Here is a 23,770-nt window from a genome sequence, read left to right on the forward strand (position 1 = left end):
GAAGTTGTAGAAGCACAATGGAGTATTCCATCAGCTAGTTTGGCTACAAAAGAGATTGAGAAGATATTGGACAACCATGTTGGCAAAAGTACAAGGAACATAACTTATGAAGAATATGTGGTCAAATGGAAAGGGAGGTCAGTAGAGGATTCATCATGGCTAGCAAGGGAGGAGGTTAACCATCTTAGTTTTTCTTTAAACACTTGAGATGTGATAGAGTCACTTCTTAAATTACCCCAGGTGTTTGATGTAGGAGCATCTTAGGTGTGAGGGCAATCTTGCATCACCCAAAAATATTTTCTTTTTAGTATTTTCTATTTTAATAAGGACTAGTAGACAAAGTGGTTACTATTTCTAGGAGCTTACTATCTTTAGTAATTTTGTTATATGAGCTTGAAATGTTCTCATTTTCTACATGAAGGTTCATTTTAGAAATATAAGCCTACCATAAAAATCTCATTACTCCAACTTAAGTATCAGAGAAGTTATTACAAATTTTCAATGGAAAAATTTGTAGAAAAACCTTTAGGCTCACTGTTGGAGGCCTTAGAGTTCCCAGATGAGGTTTAAAAACTTGATGAAAGAGCGCTTGTGTGATTCTAAGCCTGTAGATTAGGATTTGGCATTTCTAAAAAGTGGTTATAATAGCCAATTAGGGTAATGGTTTGAGAGTTATTGCCTTCCAAAGTTGGGATACCCAAAATTTCTAAAATAATTGTCAAAGATGTATTTAGCTGACTCTATATGTATTGTTAAGGTCTATTGGACCTAGGTATTAATTTTCAATGTCTAGAACCTTCCTAAGTGGCATTAAATTGTATATTTAAGAAAGGCCCAAACATTGTCTAGGACATCTATAGGTGGTAGTTCATAGCTTAGTCTTGCAAATTACTATAATGAAGGCACCCATGTGGGTTAGCATATTGTACTTGTGAATTTTGTAATTTCACATTTGTGATGATAATAAGAATTCTATATTTTGTGCTCGCATTTGTTCTTGTTTCTTTGTTTTCTGTTATGAGTTTATGGTATTAAGGGGAGCACCCTTCATCAAGGCACAAGACTAGTTTCCTATGTTGGACTACTAGATGACCTTGAAGGATACATGAGCATTAATGAAAGATCCTTGGGACTACTACCCAAAAGTGGTAGATGGGAGGGATGATCCAACCTACTAATATGAGATGAAGAGACATCCCTTCCTGAGATTTACACAACCTAATGTACCACTTGTGGTAGCAAGGCATGTGGGGGATGTTGGAGATGGTGGCAGAGGTGGAGGTAGGGGTGGGAGGCAAATGGAGGTCAAGAGTAGTTCTTGATTAGGTGGGAGGAGGTAGATGTGGTCCTAGACCACAAGAGAGGAGGAGAGTGAGGAGGAGGACAAGGAGATGCTTCCATTGAGACATACAAGATCGGAGTGAACATAGCCACAATAGTAGCATCCTAGTGGGGGAGATGGAGAGGATGATCAAGATGCTTAGATTCAGGCTTTGGAGGTAGAGCTATAGGGGTTAACAATGACCATAGCATTCATAGACCAATAGTTAGTGGATGCTATAGGAGAGGTGAATATGTAAGAATGATCATTGAGAGATGATTAAGTAGAGGCTAGGAAGGATGTAGGGTGATAGATGACTTAGGAAGCCTACTACCATAGGGTGTACATTGTTGTAGTTCCTATGGATTGATAGGTACCTATGTACTCAAAGTGGGTTGGTAGATTAGATCAACCACCATTGAGGGAATTAGCGGCTCCTCTTCAGACACAACCTACTTATGAGGGAGGAAGTTAGTCTTAGGTCTAGGACTAGGTCTAGGCTGATATCCTTATGTCATTTTGTTGTACCATATGTATTTTGAGACAATCATTCAGATTTTGAATCCCATATTATATATGTATTATGACACACTTGATATATATGAGATATTGGATTTGATCTATGTATTTGTGTACTTGTCTCATTTTTTTGTTCATGGGATGGTTGGATATTTCAGAATTTGAGTTTATGTTTCCATGTGATGTTTTAGCTTTTTCTCATGTTGATGTATGCTTAGTTTTATGTTCAAGTTTATATGCTCATAGATCTCTCTCATGGATAATTTAGTTGTGATGATTAGATTAACCCCTTGTGATGATAGGATAGCAAAGAAGTGACTCAAAAGATCAAGAAAATGAAAATATATGATCGAGAGAAATATTGAAGAGGGACAATCATAGTTAGTTGACATGTCTATGAAAATATGAAGAGAGCGCTCTCCCCATATGAAAAATGCAAGACTAAGATAGAATGTGACTATGACGCAAAATAATATGCAAAATGGTTTACTTACAAGGGAGACAAAACATTTAGACTTTAATTTCATCATTGAGCATTATTAGGGACATCAAAAGATCATACAATCATCACTAACTATGAGGATATGAATATGATCCATGTTAGATAGAAATGTGGGAATCCAAACTAAGTATCAAATACATGTAAGTGATGATGAATAATGCAATTAGACTCCCTAAGTTTAGTACAACAAGATTACAGATGTATCAAGGCATAAGTGCCAAGATAACCCTCAAGTAAGATCTTGCAAAAATAGATAAGGATGATATATTGTAGGTCTAAAGCCTCAAGTAGGACAAGAATGAATGCTCATGACCCTAAGGATAAAAAGTATACCCACAAGTAGAAAGAAAGTAAACATGCCCCATGCCCCCAGTCTTCTAGTCTAGGTCATGCTCAAAAGACTATTAGGGGGGAACATTCAACAAAGAAATCATCATGAACAACACTAAAAGAAAATAAATTTCATCATAGCTCAATGAGATTAATATTTAAGTACGTGTGTGAATGTCACATGGACATTTCTTCAAGAATTGAATATGATAGTGAGAAATATCATAACATCCTAAACTGTAGGTAAGGTATCTAAAAAGTGTTGAGAAACACTAGATGTCAAGGGGGTAGTGTTGAGAAATATTGTTTTGTATGAGGTTCAAAGGAAACCTTATCACAAAAGAGGATCCTAATAAGCTAAGTAGCCATGACCCCAAGACAAGGACAAGAGATGATTCCAAGCTAGGAAATGTGATGTGGAGTGAATAAGTGAGACTGGTAGACATAGGTGAGAGGATCTCAAGTAGCACTTATTTCTTGGTTTTCACCACTTGGTAGATTTTTTCAGGACCTTTTACAATTTTTTTGTATTTTTTGATTTTTTTGGTGATACATCAAAGTTCCTATTGCTAGGTTTTCACTAAGATGATCATTTTTTAGGACAATTTCTAATTTTTAGGATTTTATCAAGATCAATAGATATATATAGATAGTCAAGTTGTGAGCCTTGAGCATAAAATTTCTTTAGATGTAGAATGTTGATAGGCTTAGAAATTTGTTCCCCTTTAGGATTAGAAAGTTGATAGGCACTAGATTGAAATGTTGTTGTGACAATGTAAGGACCCAACTAGTTAGACTCAAATTTCCCTTTTTGTTCCCTATTTTGCTAATTTTTCAGGTTTTCTCGAAGCACAAGCTCACCCACTTGGAATTCACAGGGATGGACCTTTTTTTTGTAGGTAGTAGATACCTATTTTTGATAAGCCCTCATGTGAACAAAAGCAACCTTGCAACATTCATCAAGGGTTTCTAGCTCTTGTATCCTCGTAGCCCTATAGTCTTCATGAATTATCAACCCATTTAAGGAGACTCACACTGAGGGAATCTCAACTTCTAAGGATAAGATAGCCTCAAAACCATAGACTAAAGAAAAAATTATAGCCCCTATAAGAGTACATATAGTGGTTCTATAAGCCCAGAGTGCCAAATTGGTTTGTAGGTGCCAATCTCTTCCTAATTTGTGGATTGTTTTGTGTAGGATTTTGAGAAATGTCTTATTAGAGGCCTCAGCTTAGTCATTCCCTTGAGGATAGTATATTGAGGACCAATTTTTTTTAATCTTGAATTTCTTACAAAGCTATTTAAGGTCCTTTTTTTTGAACTTCCCTCCATTATTATTAGTAATAGAGGATGAGATGCTATAGCAAAACATAATGTGGTTGAGAAATAAAGAAGGAAACATGCTTTCCTATAGTAGTAGATAAAGGTACAAATTCAACCCATTTTATGAAGTATTTTGTCATTGTAATGATAAATTTGTGGCCACTAGATGAGCTTGGATGAATCTTGCTGACCAAATCAAAGATTCACTGCTAAAAATGCCAATATGTAATAGAAGGTATAAGCTCACATCAAGGAGCATGAATAAGATTACCATGTAACTAACATTTCTTACAAGATTTAGCATATTGAACAATGTCATCCAACATAGTTGGCCAATAGTAGCCCACCCTAAGTAATTTTAAAGCAAGTACAAGGCCATTAGAGTTTGCCCCATAAATTCCATCATGGACTTTGGCTAATTCCTTTTTAGACTCTTCTATTTCTAGATACCTAAGAAGAATTCCATCTAGACTATTCCTATACAAGTCACCAAAGACTAGGGTGTAGTGCAAGGCATTGCAAATGAGTGTGAGGCACCAAAAATGTGCACTAATAAAGTGCGCTCCTCTAAAGCCTTATATCCAAGTTATTCCATGAGTTGGAAAGCTTGAATGCTATCTTGGAGATACCTATCCATGGAGTGCAAATGTGCATAAAACAAGTATGAAATGAGATCTCAAATAAGCCTTAGAGATACAACCCTTACTAGTGAACCATGAAATGGGAGATTCCTTAGACAAGATCAAGAATGTTGTTATCCAAAAGGAGTTCTCAAGCATATAATGCAAGTATGATCTATGCTAGAATGAGATGTAAGAATGTAGCTAAGCTAAGTCAAATGAGAGAATTACAACCATCTTAGTTAAGCTAGGTGATCTAGATTATTGCAAAAGGAAAGCTACACTATTACAAATGCAACTAAACTACTCACAAATGAATCTAACCTAATATGAGAATGGTGATGAGATAATTTAGACAAGAAGGAAGAAGTTCTCCACAAAGCTCTATGAAAACCTATTGAAAATCCTACAACATAACAACACTAAAAAATGAGATCCCTTGAGGAGGAGAGAGCTCTCTCTTTTAAAGGTAGATAGACAGTTGAGATCAAGATCAAGAAGTGGATAATCAAGGGTGGGGATTGAATTTTGGAATGATCCATGTACAAGAGCAAGTTAGACAATGAAAAGGAGTTGACTTTTCATGTGAGACAAAAGCCTTTTCTTTTAATTTGTAATTAGAAAAAAGACTCTATGTGTGCACATTGAGTGGAATAAAAGAATGGGGTCTTTTATTTAATTGAAAGGGGACAATTTATTTTAATAAAATATGAACTTAGAATAATATAGTGAAACTATAAGTTTGAATAAAATAGATTTTTTTTTAGCAATTTACCCTAGATGGTTAATTAATTTAGCCAAAATGTTGAGAAGGGGGCTAATAGTCTAGATGACAATTTTTGGGTGATTGCACCAAGTTTTATGATATCAGGAACTATGCTAATGTGAAACATAGTGGGATAAGTTGAAACTTGTACATGGAGGAGATGATAATATGAGGAGAGCCAAAGCTAAAAGTTCTACAGAAAAGTATGATGACATGAGGATGAAAGAAGGTGAGAATGTTGCTTAGTATGTACACCAAATCAAAGAAGTTGTCAATGCAATCAAAGATGTTAGAGTTATTAGTGATTCTAAAATTATAAGTAAAGTTATTAGGACTCTTCTACTTGTTTATCCTATTCAAGAAGTGAGAGATATGCTTGGTAACATTTTGACAATTGATAGTTTAGTTGGTCAATTTAGTACATTTAAATTGAGTAATTATGAAAATAGTATGGTTACAATTGGAAATGTATTTAAATATTCACTAACCATTGGAAATTCCAAGAAAGAGAAGAAAAGAAAAAGAAGAAAGTGAATCAAAATAAGAGGATGATCTATACAAAATTGAAACATTGCTTGCAAAAAGGTTGTCAAGAGGTAAAGGTAAATACGAAGGTAAACTACACCTAATTTGTTTCAAATGTAATGAGGTTGGTAACTTTGTTGCAATTTCCTAACAAAAGTAAGAATGATAAAAATGACAAGAAAGATTTCATGTACAGGAGGAACATAGATTACGAAGAGAAAGGGAATAAGTCTTGCTAAATTTCTAAAGAAGAGAAAACTAAGTCCAATACTGATGATGACAAGGAAATAGTTGAGATGGTATATATTGCAATCAAAGAAGATCTAAATGGAGAAAGACATGAATGTGAAATTGCCCTTATTTTACATGTTAGAAAGAATGACTCATAGATTATTGATAGTGGATGCTCACATCACATCATTGGTGATCTAAGTAAGTTTGAAAAAATTGTTAATAGTGGAACTATTTTTTGATTAAGTAAAATAAGTTTTAACAGGGATTCCTAAAACCCACTAGCTAACAACATAAAATAAAATAACATTTAATGTATACCTACTAAGTGATAGAAAAAATAACAAGCCAGACTTGACCAATAAACAAAAGAAAAAACCAAAAGGCCAAAAGCCAAGAAAACAACAAAAACTAGGAAGAGCAATCAGGGAATCAAATCTTTAGCCAGCTCCTTTTTCTTTAGCTCCATCTCTTCCTTGGCCTCGACCTCATCAATCTTTGAGTGACTATCATCCTAAGAAGCTAGGTCATCCCTTTTTCTCTTCTCCACTCTGCTCTTTTTTCTTGAGCTCTCCTCCTGCAAGGATTCCTCCTCCTCAATCACCTTGGTCGCATCTATGTCCTTTTCCTCCTTACCCTTTTTATTCTCCTCCATCATCCTATGTAGCTAAATGATGTTATCATTTAGACCTTTTATAATGTCAAGGCTTTGATTAGCGAGCTATGAAGCATAGTCTCCATCCTTTCCACCCTTTTTTCAATATCTGAAACCCTAGCTTCCAATTTTCCAATTTTTCCATTCTCTAACACCTCTTATGGCCTATCATATCCTTGTAATCTATACTTTATTTCCTTAATTTCATGAAATATCAATTTTAAGGACCAAAAATTGTCCATGAGGCTATTTTTGACATTGTTCAAGAAATTCATACCCAACTCCAGCACATTGTCACTTAGAATAACCATACTAGGATCAACAATCTCTTCAAGTTGAATTGTTCCATCCCTACCCTTGAACACCTTTGGGTTTATTTGTTCTCTAACCAACCTCATCTTGGTTTTACTTACATGGAAATTCCTCCAGACAATTTTTCTACCCTTTTCATCCAGATAAACTGTTGTTTTAACCACACCCTCTTCCTCCTTCCTTTCTCCCCAAGCTTTATAAAAACTCTCCTTACCCTTGTCTTGAGTCCTCTCAACCTCCTTATCACCCCTCTTTTCCTTTTGACCTAGCTTTCCTTCTTCCTACTTGCCTGAGCCTTGCTAGGTCCTACCTCTCTCATATTTCCTTCCCTGTTCAAGTCCAGCCCCTCTTCCTCATCATTATACTCTTCCTCTGACTCCTCCTTCTATTTTATCCTTTTCTCCAAGCCTCTCCCTAGATTCCTTTTATTCTTCTTACCCATATCCTTCATAATTTTTCCACCTCCTTTTCTTCTTTTGAGTGCATACCTACACTATCCTCTATGTCTGATGGGAGGTAAGAGCTCTCTATTTCCTTGGAAGAAACCATCTTTTGGGAAACAAACCTTCCACGAGTTTGAGTTTTAAAATTCTCATAAATAAGAAGCAACAAACCCTCATGGAAGGAAAGGTTAGAGTAAACTTTCTTCTTATAGTCCATTATACTCTTATTAGCATAGAAAAATAGATAGTAGGGAATGGAAATCTTGGTACTATACCTGAAATGATTAAGGATAACAAAATGGTGGCTTCAAATCCTATCAAACTTGGTGTCAAGAGTGACAATAGGATATAATTTCACTTAGGAAAAACCTTTATAGCTTCTTAATAGATGTAGGCTTGTAATAGGCACCCATCTTCACAAGCTCCTTCATTTCCTTCAAATCCCTAGAAAAATCCTTAACCACATTCAGGGAAATTTTCTTGTCCCTATAGAATTTAATGCCCTACTTTGGGGAGTTAATCACCACAAAAATAACCTCTTCATTGATATGAAATTCTACCCCATCAATATTTACCTTCCCCTCTCTCCATGTCTTCACCATTAGGTCAATGATCTTTGAGTTCTAGCCATGAAGTTTTTCAATGAAGGATGAGATACATCCTTCCTTCAATTTCTCCCACACCTTTGATCACCTCTTCCACTTCTCTACTTCCCCTCCTAGCTCCTTTATATGTCTCTCTCCTTCCATGTTGTTGCAAATAGAGTAGCAGCACCTCTAAGTTTTCTAGATGCCTTAAGTTGAGACCTAGTTCCCAAATCTATACTTGATTCCACCCTTGAAAAAAAAGATAAAGTAATTAATAAAAACCCTTAAGATCACCCATAAAACATGCCAGTAAATTATCCAATAATGAAGCCTCTAGATTAACTCATGCCAATCTCTCATTACAATATATAACATAAATGTTTTCCCCTAAATCCTTTCCAGATCCATAATACTTTTTGTGTCTATTGGAGAAACCTCTCTACTTTCCCATATTTGTGACATGTCCCTCATTACAACCTCATTCACCATACCAGTTAGCAGCCACATTACCTTCATGGTATATGTGAGAGATGAAGACCTTATTGATGGATAGAAAAATATTTTTTGTTTCCTCAATAATATTCTTTACACTCTAGGCTAGATGGTGATCACCCCTTATGCATTTGATAATTTTGTTAGAGTCCCCCTGAAACCATAGACATTTGACCCCAACATTTTTAGTCAATTTTGTAGTAAGGAGGGCAGCCTCAACATAATGTTTGTTTGAAAACCCAGGGGGAAAGTTACCACCACAATCCCATACCCTTGACTATTTTTTATCGCACCTCCACATCTCACCTCTCTTGGGTTTCCTTTAGCTACAACATCAAAGTTGGCCTTGTGCCAACCTTCTGGAGGTAAGGACTAGGAATACTCCTTTCTTTTAGTCTAAGAATGAATAGTTCTCTCATTTTCACCTACAAAAGGGTTAGCTCCTTTTATAAACATATGGTTTTCCAATAGGGAGATAAATAAATGAAATGGTATAAGAAAGGGACTTCTCTCTATATCATTCAAAAATAAATAGACACAACATATAACCAAAGAATGAAAGCAATACATCAATATAAGGAAAAATATGTTGCATGAAATATTAATGGAAGAAGGAGATACAATTGAGAATTAAATTTATTCATAGGCAAAAGGGGAATTATAGTAATAGAGCATAGAATACTACTACTATAGAATCATAGAAAAGACTAACCCTTGGACAAAACTTTCTTTTATAGTTCAAGCATATCTAAGATAACTTCAACTAGAAGCCAAAGCCAACTACTGTCATTAATTTTTTAGAGAACAACCAATGCTAATCCAAAGAAGATTTGATCGAGTGCATGCCCATATGTAGAAAATCATGTCTCTCATACTAATTGTGACCTTGAAGAGATAGAAATGATGGTCATAACTACATAGCTAGCTAGAAAGATAACTTAGATCAGTGATGGAGTTTCCTTTGTATCAAACATGCATGGAGATCATCAAAAAGTAGTTATAGATGATCAGGGAACTAGTTTTCCATTAAAAGGCTACCTCTGAGAGTTTTCTTGATGCGCCAAATTAGATATGTCACCAATTTTATTGTCAAACCTACCACGTGGCCCAATAATACTAAATCATTTTTCCACCTTATTTAGACATTCAACTATCTAATGACCCATGCTCATCATCTTGTTTCATGGATTTGTGACTTATTTCCTTCATTAGCTGTCTGACCCTGTGAAACCATCAAAACTTTATTTCATATTTGATCACTGGATCACAGTTTACCTTTACCATATTCCCTTAACTATTGTGACCCTATGAGCAATGTATGATTATCTCTTCACACCATCACCATGGTTACAGACCTTAACATCTTTATCCTTGCAATGTTGCAAAAGTTGTTAGTTTTTGCCTAGTCACTCCTTGGCAGGCTCTTTCCTGGTTGGTATCAAATCCTTGTGACCATGTGAAGCCATCATATTGACTACAATCACACCATCATGACCTGATCTCTTGACCCTAATGTTAACTCAGTGATGATGCAATAAAGGTGTTTCACTGCTTTGCTACCTTAACTCTAGTTAGCCAATAACCTCCTGTGATCTTGTGATCTAGAGTATTTCACACCATCGCCACCCTAACCTTAGGTTATGCCTAACCACTAAAGAAAATGCAATGAAGGAAGCTCATGCATGGGGTCCATTGAGACATGTAGATGACTTCAGGGGAACTCCACATACAAAAAAGAAGAATAAAAAAGTGTCTTAACCTAAGTCTCTACCAAGGAAAGCTCATGCATGGGGTCCATTGAGACTTTTTCAAAATGGGCACCCAATTTTTGAATTTCAAAAAATGTGTCCCTGTCTCTTACAACATGGGGTAGGATTTTTTTGTACTTCCTTAGACTTTGGTTTGGGATAGAGATGGTGATACCTAGCCTATGCCTTGACCTCTCAAGATTTGGCTAAGGCATTGAATTGACAAATTCAAGCCTTGCAATAATTTTTACAGGGTCTTCCTGATCAATTTTTTTTACAAAACAAAAACCCATTAGAGCTCTCACTGTCTTGATTTTAAAAATATAAATTTTATAGTGTTATGGTTTTATTTACTAATTTTCCATTAGTTTTTAATCAAAGGTGGTACCTAAATGTAAAATAGTGAGGTTCATTAAATCTTTAATAACTTTTTTATTTTATGGTTTTTCTTAAATCAATGTATATGTCATAAATCTACGTACAATTCATTTGAAGTTAAAAATAATAAGTTTTTGAAAAAAGTGAAATTTTGATCAAATTATGTTGTCCGTACGTGAGAGGTTTTAAAATTTACCTTTATTGTCAATTAATAATTAATAATAATAAAATTATTCAAATAAAAAATTAAGGAAAAATATTTTCATCAATCTTTGGTGTGTTAGGTTACTTCCTTTAAAAGGATTTCCAAAGATTCATTTATTTGTGTCAGATTATGGTTTCCATACACGAGTGTGGTATGGTCCTAAAATAGGCATTTTGAAAAAGTGGTTTTTAAAAATCCATACAAAAAAAAATCTATCATATGGGTACACAAATAAATTACATATTCAAAAAGTAGATGTTGAGCATTACAACCTTTATTTATGATGGTTTTTAATATTTAATATCTAAATTCCTCAAATTTTGATATCAATTGACAAGAAATTTCAAAAATAGGATAAATACTACCACTTTTTGCCCAAAAGTGAGACCCAACTTCTTGCACTAACCCACGACAAGATATGATAAAGAGAGAGGAAAAAGTAACATAAGATACTAACCAAGGTTATAGTCAAGTAGCTTAAGTTAAATTTTCAAAAAAAGGAAGTCCTAGCTTATTGTAGCAAACACAAAAGAAGAAAAAGACCAAGATCAGGAAGAGCTAGACCCATTTTGATCATTTTTAAGCAATGGAGACATGGAACAACAACTAGTAGAGTCATACAATGAAATTTTGCAATTTATTTGATTGTTTGACTCAAAAGTGGATATTTAGACTTTCTATTTTGATTGGTTGACAAAAGTATAAAAATTTCAATGACATTTGGATTCAATATTGGTAGAAACAATTTTGTTGTTCAAAATGTATTACTCTTGAAGAAAAATGTGACATAAGTAGTCTTCAAAAAATCTCTCAAGGGATAAAAATCTTGCATGGTACAAATACTTGTGAAGTCTCAAGGTGGAAGCCCTATACTACTATCAATTTTTATGTTCAATAGATTTCTATGAGTCTAGCACATTTCAAAGACACATCAAACAATATCTACCTAAAGGACACAAATTGTATCAAAACCTTTTCCCACAAATCAATATTTCTTCACCTTTCACAAAGTAATTTTTTCTTTTTCAAAGACTAAATATTTTCATGGGAATACATATGGTGAGTAATCTTGGGGTGATATAGGTAGTCTTCTTGGATAAATCTTTGTACAAAGATAGTGAAATGGTCAAAATAGGGTGGTCTCTAACCTAAGATTCTTAGTAAGGGTTAACATTGAGGAAGTTGAGAACTCCATAGTCCAACTTCAACATGATGAAATACATGAAAGAAAATTGGCTATGGATGATGGTAAGGATTATACTATCATATTATTTGATGAATTAGAAGTGGTTATCTATGAATCTATCCATTAGAAGGAAGTACTTGAAAACCATAATGTCATAGTTGATGAGACAATACATTTGAGATGGAGAACAATTTTGAAAATGGTGTAGTTGAAAATGATTTCTTCCAACCAAGGGGGATGCCAAATCTAAAACTCAACTGTTTAAGCAAGATGAAGTTTCTATAGGGGCTAATTTTAAGGACTAATCAGAAATTATATGTCAAGGTGATGATTTTGGAGTGTATAATTTGAAGGAAAAATTGAAAGCATCAGATGATATGGTCATTAAAACCTTAGTTCATTTTGATAACACTCAAGAAAGCATTTAAGAAACTTTATGGGAAGTTAAAATAATTGAAAGGGAAAAGGAAATAATGAATGGGATTAATAGTGCATATCTTCACATTCTAAAGATGCATTGGAAAGAATAAAATAGATTACTTGAAGTTTCTCAAAGATAGGGATCTGGTCATCAAACATGTAGACAATAAAGAGAGGGATGTAGATGAGCTTTTCCTTCAATTGAGTATAAAACACTACTCCCTATATCAAGTTGAGAATAATATTTCTAAGACAACTATTCCCATGGAAGATGGTCTTAATTCTAAAGCCAAGGAAATCATACAAATAGTATAGAAGGAATTCATACCCTTGGTAAGAATGAGGGTAAAAATAGTATATCCACTTCATCTTATCCATATGAGACACGTTATTCCAAAGAATGTCTTAAGGACTAGCAAGAATTCAACTACTATTTTTTTGATTTTTATGTCAACAATTATACACATTCACATTATCATGTGGATCAAGATGAATTAAGTGATACTACTTAAGAAATGATGTGTGATTGTGATCATTTAATTAGTAGAGATGTAAATGTGATTGATAATACTTGTGGTAAGTCAAAAATGGATTTTTCTTCATGCACACAAAAGGATTCTAAAATACAACTAGAATTTTGACACCGATTTGGTATGATAATGCAACTATTAATCTATTGGTTAGTGAATTTTTCTTTATCCGTGATATAATTATTAGTGGTTGTCCTACTTGGTATATTAGTACATTTTCAGATTTTTCTTAGTCTATAGTGGTTAATGAGTTAAAAGTAAATAGGTGGGGATAACACACATTTTGATATATTCCATATGAGATGTTAACCATTCCATCTTAGTTGCACAATGATGATATTATTGATATTCTTGTTGCTGATTTGGGTTATGGCAGCGACATTTTGAGACCTGATGAGCTAGTTTCTATGCATATTAAAGGTAGTGTTACCATATGAAGAGTATTATACTTATGTAGTTGCATGCATAAAAGATTATAGTGGATGGATGGATCACCATTATGACTCGTAGGATCAGGTTGACAATATGGTATGGGACCCATGAGTTAACAAGATGAGTGCCTTGTGTTTTGTGGATTGTGTCAAGTTACTTAACCATTTAAGGTAGGGAATAATTGGGTTCAAAGTAGCACATTAGGAAGAAAAATTGCATCTTGTAGGATGACATAGGATCTAAGGATCATATTTTTTGGCTTTAAACTTATCACTATGAGCCATAGAGATGCTAGCAAGTGGATATGGGATCCTGCTATTGGTTTGCAAACTCATGATTTCTTAAGGACAAGAAATATCAAGGATGGAGGAATATAATTTCTCCTTTTAAGAAATTAGGAAATTTAAGGACATATTCATGTAATATTAAAATTGTCTTATGAGAGCTTAATGTATACTTATAAAAGGGTTAGTTTAATATGATAAACTAGGCTAAAAATTGAAAAAGGAGGAATAAGATGAAAATAAAAGAGAAGGAAGTTGAAGGAACACATATTTGAGTGTTAAAATAAGGAAGGTTATTCAGTTTTAGGAGGCTTGGATATTTATTTTTGGGTATTAGGTTTTTTTCAGAGAAATTTGTGAAGTTTCCAACATCATATATGTTGGAAACTATAATTGAGACAATTTTTATGTTGTCGTTGATGTCAAACCTTATTGGTAAGATAATGTTATCTAATTTGAGTGTCATGTCAACATGATTTATGAAGAGGATTTAAGAAGAAGGACATAATAAAATGACCCAAAGGAAAGGTTTTGTTATGAGGAACTACAATGGGCACTTGATTAGATAGACCTTGACAAGATAAAGTGATTGTTTAATCATGCTACAAGTGGATAAGATAGTTGTATTGAAGCCTAGAAAAAGTGACCAAAGAATGACCAAATATGTAGGATTCACTGAGAAAAAGAGTAGAAGACTAGGAACTTGAAGTTTATATCGAGTGATGCTAGTGTTAATTGAGTGCCAATATGAGCCTTGAAAAGATAGTATTGACCGAGCATCAATATCAATAGAGTTATAGTATATGTGCTGAGTGAGAAACATTAGTAGTAACTAAGTAATATAGTGATGACCAAGTGTTAGAACATAGTGTCAGTTGAGGGACAATATTTTGACAGATTAAGAGGAAATCATGATTTCTAGCTAACAAAGTTATTTTCTTGGAAAATGTAAAGCATGTATAAGATAAGGATAGATGAGTTAGATCATTTAATTAGAGAAAAATTATATTTGAGCATTTCTATGCAATATTTTAAGGTGAAGTTTGGAGAAACTTCTAGAAGAGAAAAAAGGAGACAAAATGATAGAAAGATTTGATGAATCTAACCAAACACTAAGATCTACAATAGTGTTTAAGTGGAAAAAGATCATAATTACCTATTTAAGGAGGAACAAGGGATAACCTAAGTCTAAGGAAGGAGCTATTGTTGATGTTAATGATTGGCAAACTGAAGGAGGCTAAAAATTATTGTGAAGAGTTGAAGAGTGATTTCTTGAAGGAGTGCCAAGCTGATCAAAGATAGAGATGACACTGGTGGCTAGTCAGTGGATCAACATTTGAACCAAATTGTGATTGATATTTGCAAAGTGATTTGTATTTGTCAAATCAACCTACTGTTACTTTCTAACCATTGTATCACAATTGAAATCCTTTAATCAAGGTTGACCTAATAGTCATATGTAAATCCTTTAATCAAGGTGGCATTATAATGGAATGTTCTAAAGTACTCTAACAAGGCCATGCCTAATTGGGTAATTAAATCCTTTAACAATGTCACATTTAATAGTGTGTTTTGTAACCTTTAACAAGGTTGGCTTCTAATAGAGCTCACTTTAGAAGAGTGAAAAATTGGTGACACATTACTAGTGGTTTTTCGCACATTGGTTTTTCATGTTAAATCCTTGTGTCATACTTGTGTAGATCTAATTTGAGATGTTTTACTATTAATGTTTTACATTCTACAAGTTTGATAAATATTAGGATAGTGGACTCCAAGTTTGTGTTACTAGTTACCTACTATAGAGACTGAGTTATTGAATTATTAGATCAGAAGTATTTGAAGTTTTTAAAAGTTCAATTGGTACATCTAGAACTTGGATAACTAATTCACCCCCCCCCACCCCCCTCAATTATTCTAACAATAATATGAAGCTAAGGATAGAGACCTTTAGACTCTACTCAATGAATCAGATACAAACCTAGTTTAGCATTAGATGTGAATTCATGATGGAGTACACATTGGAGTTGTAGGTTCTTTCTTAATATTTTCAATCTAACTATAATACCATATTTAAGATTAGTTTTGGTGTTAAAAGGTTATTGTATTTCTATTTTATCATGCAATAACTTTCTATGAGGATATTTATATGAATTTTTTTCTATTTTTATTTGCAAAAAGATATATGTTGTTTTCTAAAATTTTTTGGCGAAAAAGTTGGGAAAATTATGCATTAGGAAATAATTAAAAGCTTTCTCTAGTTCCTTGTTCATAAAAAATGACAACGAGGTGCTATACCATCTGGATTCAGAATATGGTAAGTGAAGTCTTTAGGTTTCAAATATAATCTCTTGTGAAGGAAGATTCATAAATATGAGGAGTTTGTAAAGGGAGGATACTAAAGGTCAAATGAATATGATTGTCACATTTCTAATTAGGAAAGGCTAGTGGAAGTTGAAAAAGGTGGAAAAGCTAGAAAATAGCTACCAAAGCTAATATCTTAATGGATCTTGAAGGTGAAAAGGTATATGGTAATATTTCCTTAAAGAATAAATTTGTAGCTACTAAAGAAATACTGAGAATAAATATTTTTAAAAATGAAGTACCACTTCAAGAATTTAATAATATGGAAGTTTTTATCCATGAAATCCTAGTGCATAATTTTCAAAAAAAACTTTTAATGTATTTTTCCAATCATTTCTCAAAGCATTAAGTGTATTAAAAGATTGGTTGTAGATGCCCTCCTTGTCTCGCTTTATTTTTATCCAAAAAAATAGTATTTAAGGGAGATTGAGCATTTAATTTTCACGTAAAGGATTTCATATATGCATGAGAATATGTACAAGAGATTTCTATGATCAAGAATATTATCATCTTTAAGGCATTAAAGGAAGGCATTTCATTAGGAAAATTTCCTCTTTAAGGTCTATAGCATGCATTGGTGGCCATCAAGGGATGAGATCTACATTGAATTCATCTATTTTTTCTTGACTTCTATGATAAAGAATATTTTCATCTTTATGGCATTAAGGGAAGGCATTTAATTAGGAGTATTTCCTCTTTAAGGTCTAGCATCCTTTAGTGGTCATCAAGGGATGAGATCTACATTGCATTCATGTAATTTTTCTCCTTTCTTCAGGAAAATCTACATATATGGATCCATGAGTTGGTATTGAAAATATCCATTACATTTGTGGAGATTTTCTACATGCACATTAAAGATTTGACATCAACATCTAGCATTACAAAATAAGGGTTTCATGAATTAATGTGAATATCCCCTTTTAGGGTTAGTCAATATTGATATATTATCTAATCCATCATAATTTTTATTGTACCATCTTAAAATTGATGAACTTACCTTTTAAGACCTTTAATCTGCCTCTCCATAATGCCTTGTTCATACCAAGGATGTCCCCTTGTCTCCTCTTTTCTTCCTCTTTCCATCTTATTTCTCCTAGTATCTAGCTATGCTTTTTGTGGCACTCTGAACCTGATACCTAGGACCAAGTCAAACTAGTTCAACCTAGTCCCCTATAGTTTTGGGACTCATAGCCTAAAAGGCCTTAGGGGTTTAATTAGTTTTATTTCACTCTCTGATTAGTTTGCATTGTTTTCCCACTTGAAAGTTCATATATAAGGATAATTGGAGGCTTGATTTTCATATCTCATTCATTCACACACTCAAGTAATCCAATATCTTTCTTTCAAGTTAAGATTTATTCCTTTTTCATTCAAGGATTTTATGAATCCAATATTATCAAGCATTTAAGAAATGAGATTTCTATCTAAAATTGAAGGATCTTGTGTGAGCATTTCCTCTTCAAGATCTAACATATTATTGGCCATCAAGGGAGGAGATCTATATTGAAGCATACATCATATTATTTTTTGATGCACATTTATATCCATGACACCATGATGAGATTATATAAGATCTATTGCAAAGTGTAGAGATATCCTACATTCCTAGTTCAAGATCTATAATACATTTACTTACAAAATCCTTATCGACAAGGGTTTCAAGAAAGGTGAATCCTAACATTTATTTTTTCTTTTAGTCATTTATATTTAAATTTATCAATTATAGTTAATTCCTTAATCCATGGCTTGAACAAGGTAACCCCTCATCAAACCCTAAGTACAAAACCCTTCTTTTCTATGTTGTTTGCAAGATATTAGTCGGAGCTTATAGATCTTTAACTTACTCTTTGGGAGCTTTCTAGAGAAGTTGGTTGCAAATAGTCAAACAATGTCAACATAGTTGTAGGGAGACTTTCCAAGTTGAATTAGACCTTCAATTATTTTTTTGGGGTCATTTATGGGTTTTTTTTCCTTTCATCATTTTATATAGAGATCTGTGAACAAATTCAAAAAAAAGGGTTCAGATCTATGATTTTTGGAGCTAAAATACATTTTCCTCTATGCATTTCAAGGTTATTCTTTCATATTTTATTTAATTTCATATCTTTACCCTAGATTTATATCTTAATTGGGTTAATTATATATAAACAACATCTAGATTCACTATATTTAAGAAACTAGTTCAATGTCATATTCACAATTATCATTTTAAGGGATAAAGAGCACATTTCCTTGTATGTATTCCTCTCTTAAAATTTCGTATTGGAGCCCTTATTCCTAGATAATCTAATTTTTATCAAAAGTGGAATCATATTTGGAAATTCCCCTCTTTCACTTTCATACATATTTGAATGACTTAGTAGCCCATAAATACGAAGACCTACAGTCCTATTAAAGTGCCTCCCTTTTCCCCCTAAACATTTTGGTGAACCCAACTTATCCCCCTTTATTTTTGTTGTTATATCATTTTTTTCAAGTATTTTCCTTCTTTTGGGTGAATCTAACCTCCTTACCCTCTTTCTTGTAGTTAGATCTTCCTCTTTTTGCAATATCTCTTCTTTGGCATTGGCTTCACCTAAAATTTTTGGTAAACCCAAATTGTGCCCCTTTCTTTTTGAAGTTATACTGATTATTTTAGGTGTTTACCTTCTTTTTGGTGAACCCACTTTTCTTTCCCATTTTAATCATAGAGTTAGATTTGGCTATATTGTATGTGGTTAGATCTCTCTTTTATGCTCTTTATTACATTTTCATGGTTAGATTTCATTAGGTTCTCCTCTGCTGATCTCCTCTTTTGTGATCTTAATTACAAGAAGTCAAAAATATATAATTCTCCTAAATCAAAGTTGTAGAATCATTGTCTCCTTTGATCATGATTCTTCATTTCTTCCTAGAAATCATGATGACACTCATATATTTTCTCACGATCTAAATTTTATAATGAAGCATGCCTCTTCTCACCCATCCCATGATGAAGATGATGCCTTAAGAGTTCCTCCTTCACAATTCAATAATATTTCTCATGAATTTGATAAATTTTAAACTTGGCTTGCTCAAGAAAATAAGAATCTTGACAGTGTTGCATCTATTGAATCTCTTAAGAAGCTTTCCAATAATGATGATTATAACCTTTATATCGTGTGTGGTATGTCTCACCTTATTAATACTCATGCTAAGTCTTTGATATAATATGCTCAAGAGATAGGATATCCTCCTCCTCCCAAAATCATTGAACCTCTATTCTAATTTCTAATACTCTTTCTAGCATGCCTACATATGCATTTCCTCTTATAACTACTTCTACACAACTTCTTTCTCTTGTATGTGTTGGCCTTCCTAGCTTTTCACTTCTCATGAGTGTTCCTCCTACTTCCATTCCTTCTTCATTACCTTCATATAATGTGGTTCCTTTTACTTATTTGAACCCTTTACCCATTCCTTCTTATCATCTGACAACATCCTAACATATTCATTTTGCTTCAGATAACTTTCCTAATCCATCTAGCATACATACTCCTACTATTATTTCTTTTGATCCTATTATTAGTACCTTGGTTCAAACCATTACTACTTTACAACAACTACTTTCTCATTTAACTCAATATAAGTACAATATTTCTACATGTGGTGTTTCTAATCCCCTTTCTTTTGATATCCTTCATGTTGTTATTCAACAACATTTTGAGGTGCCTCATATTGAGACTTATAATGGTAAGGGAGATCTTGTAATTCATGTTAAAAAATTTAGACTATATGTAGTATTTTTATCATGATTATAGGCTCATGGCTAAGTTATTTCCACATACTTTTAGGGATAGAGCCTTGATTACCTTTCTCTCTACCTCCTTATTCTATTGATTCTTTTTAAACTCTTGCTAATTCTTTTATTCAACAATTTTGGAATTATATTGGTCCACAAATTTCTTTAAATGATTTAATGCATTGTAAGAAAAATATTAAAGATAAATTTTATTGAATTTATTGGTTGATTTAAACATTTATATGCTTAGATTTCTTATCCAATGCCTTATCATGATATTCAATGTATCATTATTTCTAATTTTAAAAAAGACATTAGGGATAAGGTTCTCATTATTGAGTATACCTCCTTTTCACATCTATGTGTAGTGCTTCACCATTAGTAATTACCAGTTATAATTAAGTCAAATTGAGATATCTACTTTGATGGATCCTAGTTCTAGTGATAAGATTAATGTCATCACAAATTCAAACAAGTTCTTTAAACCTACTAATTTCATCAAAATCAAGTCTAGAAATACAGTTTTTGATCAAGTGGCTACTACATCTAGAGGTAGGGCTACTTTTTCCTTTGTATATCATCATATTATAAGTATAATCAATTATCTAGACCTTTGTCTGAGCTGATAAATAGATTGATTCATGCTTGAATTCTTAACCTTCCTCCTATACATCCCATTGATTCTAGTAAACCATTGCCTAAGTCTTTTGATCCTAATGCTTTCTATTAGTATCACCATCAACCAGGTCATGATACTCAAAAAATTAATGGTTTGAAGAATTCTATTTAGGAGCTAATTGATTCTAAGGCTATATCTATTGATGCTCAAGTTAGGAACAAAAATAAATTTATTGTGTTTCCTAATCTAAATTTATAGATTTACAATTATCCTTTACCTTCACACTCAGTAAATGTTATTAATCAACCTTATTCTTCTTATCACCATATTAATTATGGTGAGACTATACAAGAAGTAAGTCATGTGGTTAATCATGTTGAGTTAGCACCTCAACCTTTAATTTCTTCTCCAAAAAAACCTAAATAGACACCTCGTATTAGATTGAATCAATTTGATATGTTTAAGGCACCTAATGGTCATCTTTACATTACTGTTAGAGTTTCTCATATTCCTTCTCATGGTATTTTGGTTGATCCTTCCTCTACCATGAATTTTATCACTCAAGGACACCTTTTTAACAAATATTTCCATATAGATACTTATGATACAACTCCTATATGGATTAAAATTGTAATGGTTTTCTTTATCATCCATAGGGTTCTATCACTTTACATGTTAGCCTATTAGGGAAAGTTGTTTTTACTACCTTTGTTTTTTGTTCCTATTTTGATCAATTTCAAGTTAAGTTTGGTATTTCATGGCTTTCTTCCATACAAAATTTAGCTTCTCCTATTCAAAAATGCCTTAAATCTCCTCATGATGGAGACATTATTACTATTAATCATTCTCTTTATAAATAATTGCATCCTAGAAATTATGCTGAGATTGATTTCTATTGGCCATCTCATCTTGAGAAACCACCTAATTGTCCTGATCATTTCTATAGAAACTTTCAAAACCATAAAGTAACCAAGATCATAGAACCAAGTCTTCCTAAGGGTTATTCCCTTATGCCTGTCTTGTCTACTTTGTCTGCTCCTTCTAATTTTGAACTTGGTTTACCTACTACATCTATCCCTTAGCTACTATATCTGATTTTTTTGATGTTCTATCTTTGGAACCTATGGTAGTTGATCATAATCCTACTATTGTATCTTGTAAGACTATTCATAATCAACATGATTGTTAGTGTTGCAAGAACTATCAAGCTAAATCTATAGCTCATTCTCTTGCTTCTCAACCTACATCCTCATCTCAATCCTTACCTCTCTTTGATTAAACCATGTGTGAGTCTTTGGAGGAAGTTAAAAAAGGTAATACTACGCATATGGATAAACATGATGATTATTTTCATATTTAGATCCTATTAATCTAGATATGGAAGATATTTTAGATGATGAATATGTTACTAGTGATGAAGAATTAATTGATATGGATAATTATTTGCCTAATATGATTTTGACATACCCTATAATCACTCCTATTAATGAACATAGTGACTCCCAAAGTCCTTTCATAGAACTTGATGTGATTCCTACTAATATGGATGTCATTCCTCTTGTAAATCGTCATCCTTCCCCTAGAATTTTTGATTGAGATGGGGAGCCACACAAAAAAATTGATGTGGACTTCATTCATCATGGTAGTCTTTGTGTTCTTGTGTCATGTTTTCTCTCATCTTGTGTTTTTTTATATGTTTTGATTTGATTGCTTTACACAATCATTGAGATCAATAAGATAAATTAATCACCCTATTGTATACATTCTTCTATTTGTATCTCTTTCTTGTACATATTGTTATATGTAATGTCATATTTTTGCTATTGTTTGTATCAATGATCTTGTATAGGCTTCTTGGTTACTTAGGATATGGTAGCATGGATTATTTTTGTCCTACATGTTATTGGCCCAAAAAGACTCCTCTTTTAAACTTTTATGTGTCTTTTCCTCCATCATGTCATAGTTATAATTCCATTGAAAAATGATGATATTTTCATACTTGATATAATATTACATGTTATCATTTGATCTTACTAACCCCAAAGTTAGTATATCCCTTTGTGCTCTCTCTTTTTGTTATGTGCTCATTTCCCTTGATGCGTTTCTCTTCTTATGGGCATCTCATTGTGGAAACATTATTTAGTGGATGCATGTACACTTCCATTAAATCCATTTATTTCATTAAGGTGTTTGTAATTTCTTTAAAATGGAGGCATACACTTTACTCATCCTTTGACCATGGAATATAATTATGGCTTCTATGTATAACTTGGAGTTCTTCATCCTTTAGTTCTTGGTATGGTTTCTAAGGTATACCCAAATATATGAATTATTATTTCATGTTTATCACTCTCTCTTTCCTTCTAGTTTTTGGGAACTATTGATAGTTTTTGGGGGCTTGGTCACTTTTTAGATGTCTCTCTGAACTATTGATGGTTTGGGAGGATCAATCCTTGTCCTTTGAACCTTCTTTTGACTAGTAATAGTATATGAAGTTGTTGAAATGAAATTTTTCACCCTTGCCCAATGTTTTTACCTAAAGGCAACCTTGTGTAACATGGAAATAATCTCAAAACTATGGGACTTTGCAATTAGAGATTGAGTCTCTGGAGAAGGTTGTCTTCTAACTATCAGGGTTCACCTAACTATTTCTTGAGAGGAAAAGGGAGAAGGAATGCATGAAAGAAAACTACCTATTCTAATCTAAGAGGGGTGATACACCAAATAGTAATTTTCAATCTTATCCCTACACAAGGAAGCATAGTTCATCAATATAACCCTCAGATACACATATTCTATCTTAGCTTTGACTAAATAATCTTGTATAGATCATAAATAAATGAAATGGTATAAGAAAGGGATGAAAAATATGTTGCATGATATATTAATGGAAGAAGGAGATAAAATTGAGAATTAAATTCATTCATAGGAAAAAGGGGAATTACAGTAACAAAGCATAGAATACTACTACTATAGAATCATAGAAAAGACTAACCCTTGGACAAAAATTTCTTTTATAGTTCAAGCATATCTAAGATAACTTCAACTAGAAGCCAAAGCCAACTACTATCATTAATTTTTTAGAGAACAACCAATGCTAATCCAAAGAAGATTTGATCGAGTGCATGCCCATATGTAGAAAATCATGTCTTTCATACTAATTTTGACCTTGAAGAGACCAAAATGATGGTCATAACTACATAGCTAGCTATAAAGATAAC

The sequence above is a fragment of the Cupressus sempervirens genome, chromosome 4, assembly GCF_028749045.1.
Source record: "Cupressus sempervirens isolate cs-2001-9-10 chromosome 4, ASM2874904v1, whole genome shotgun sequence".
In the NCBI taxonomy this organism is placed as follows: Eukaryota; Viridiplantae; Streptophyta; class Pinopsida; order Cupressales; family Cupressaceae; genus Cupressus; species Cupressus sempervirens.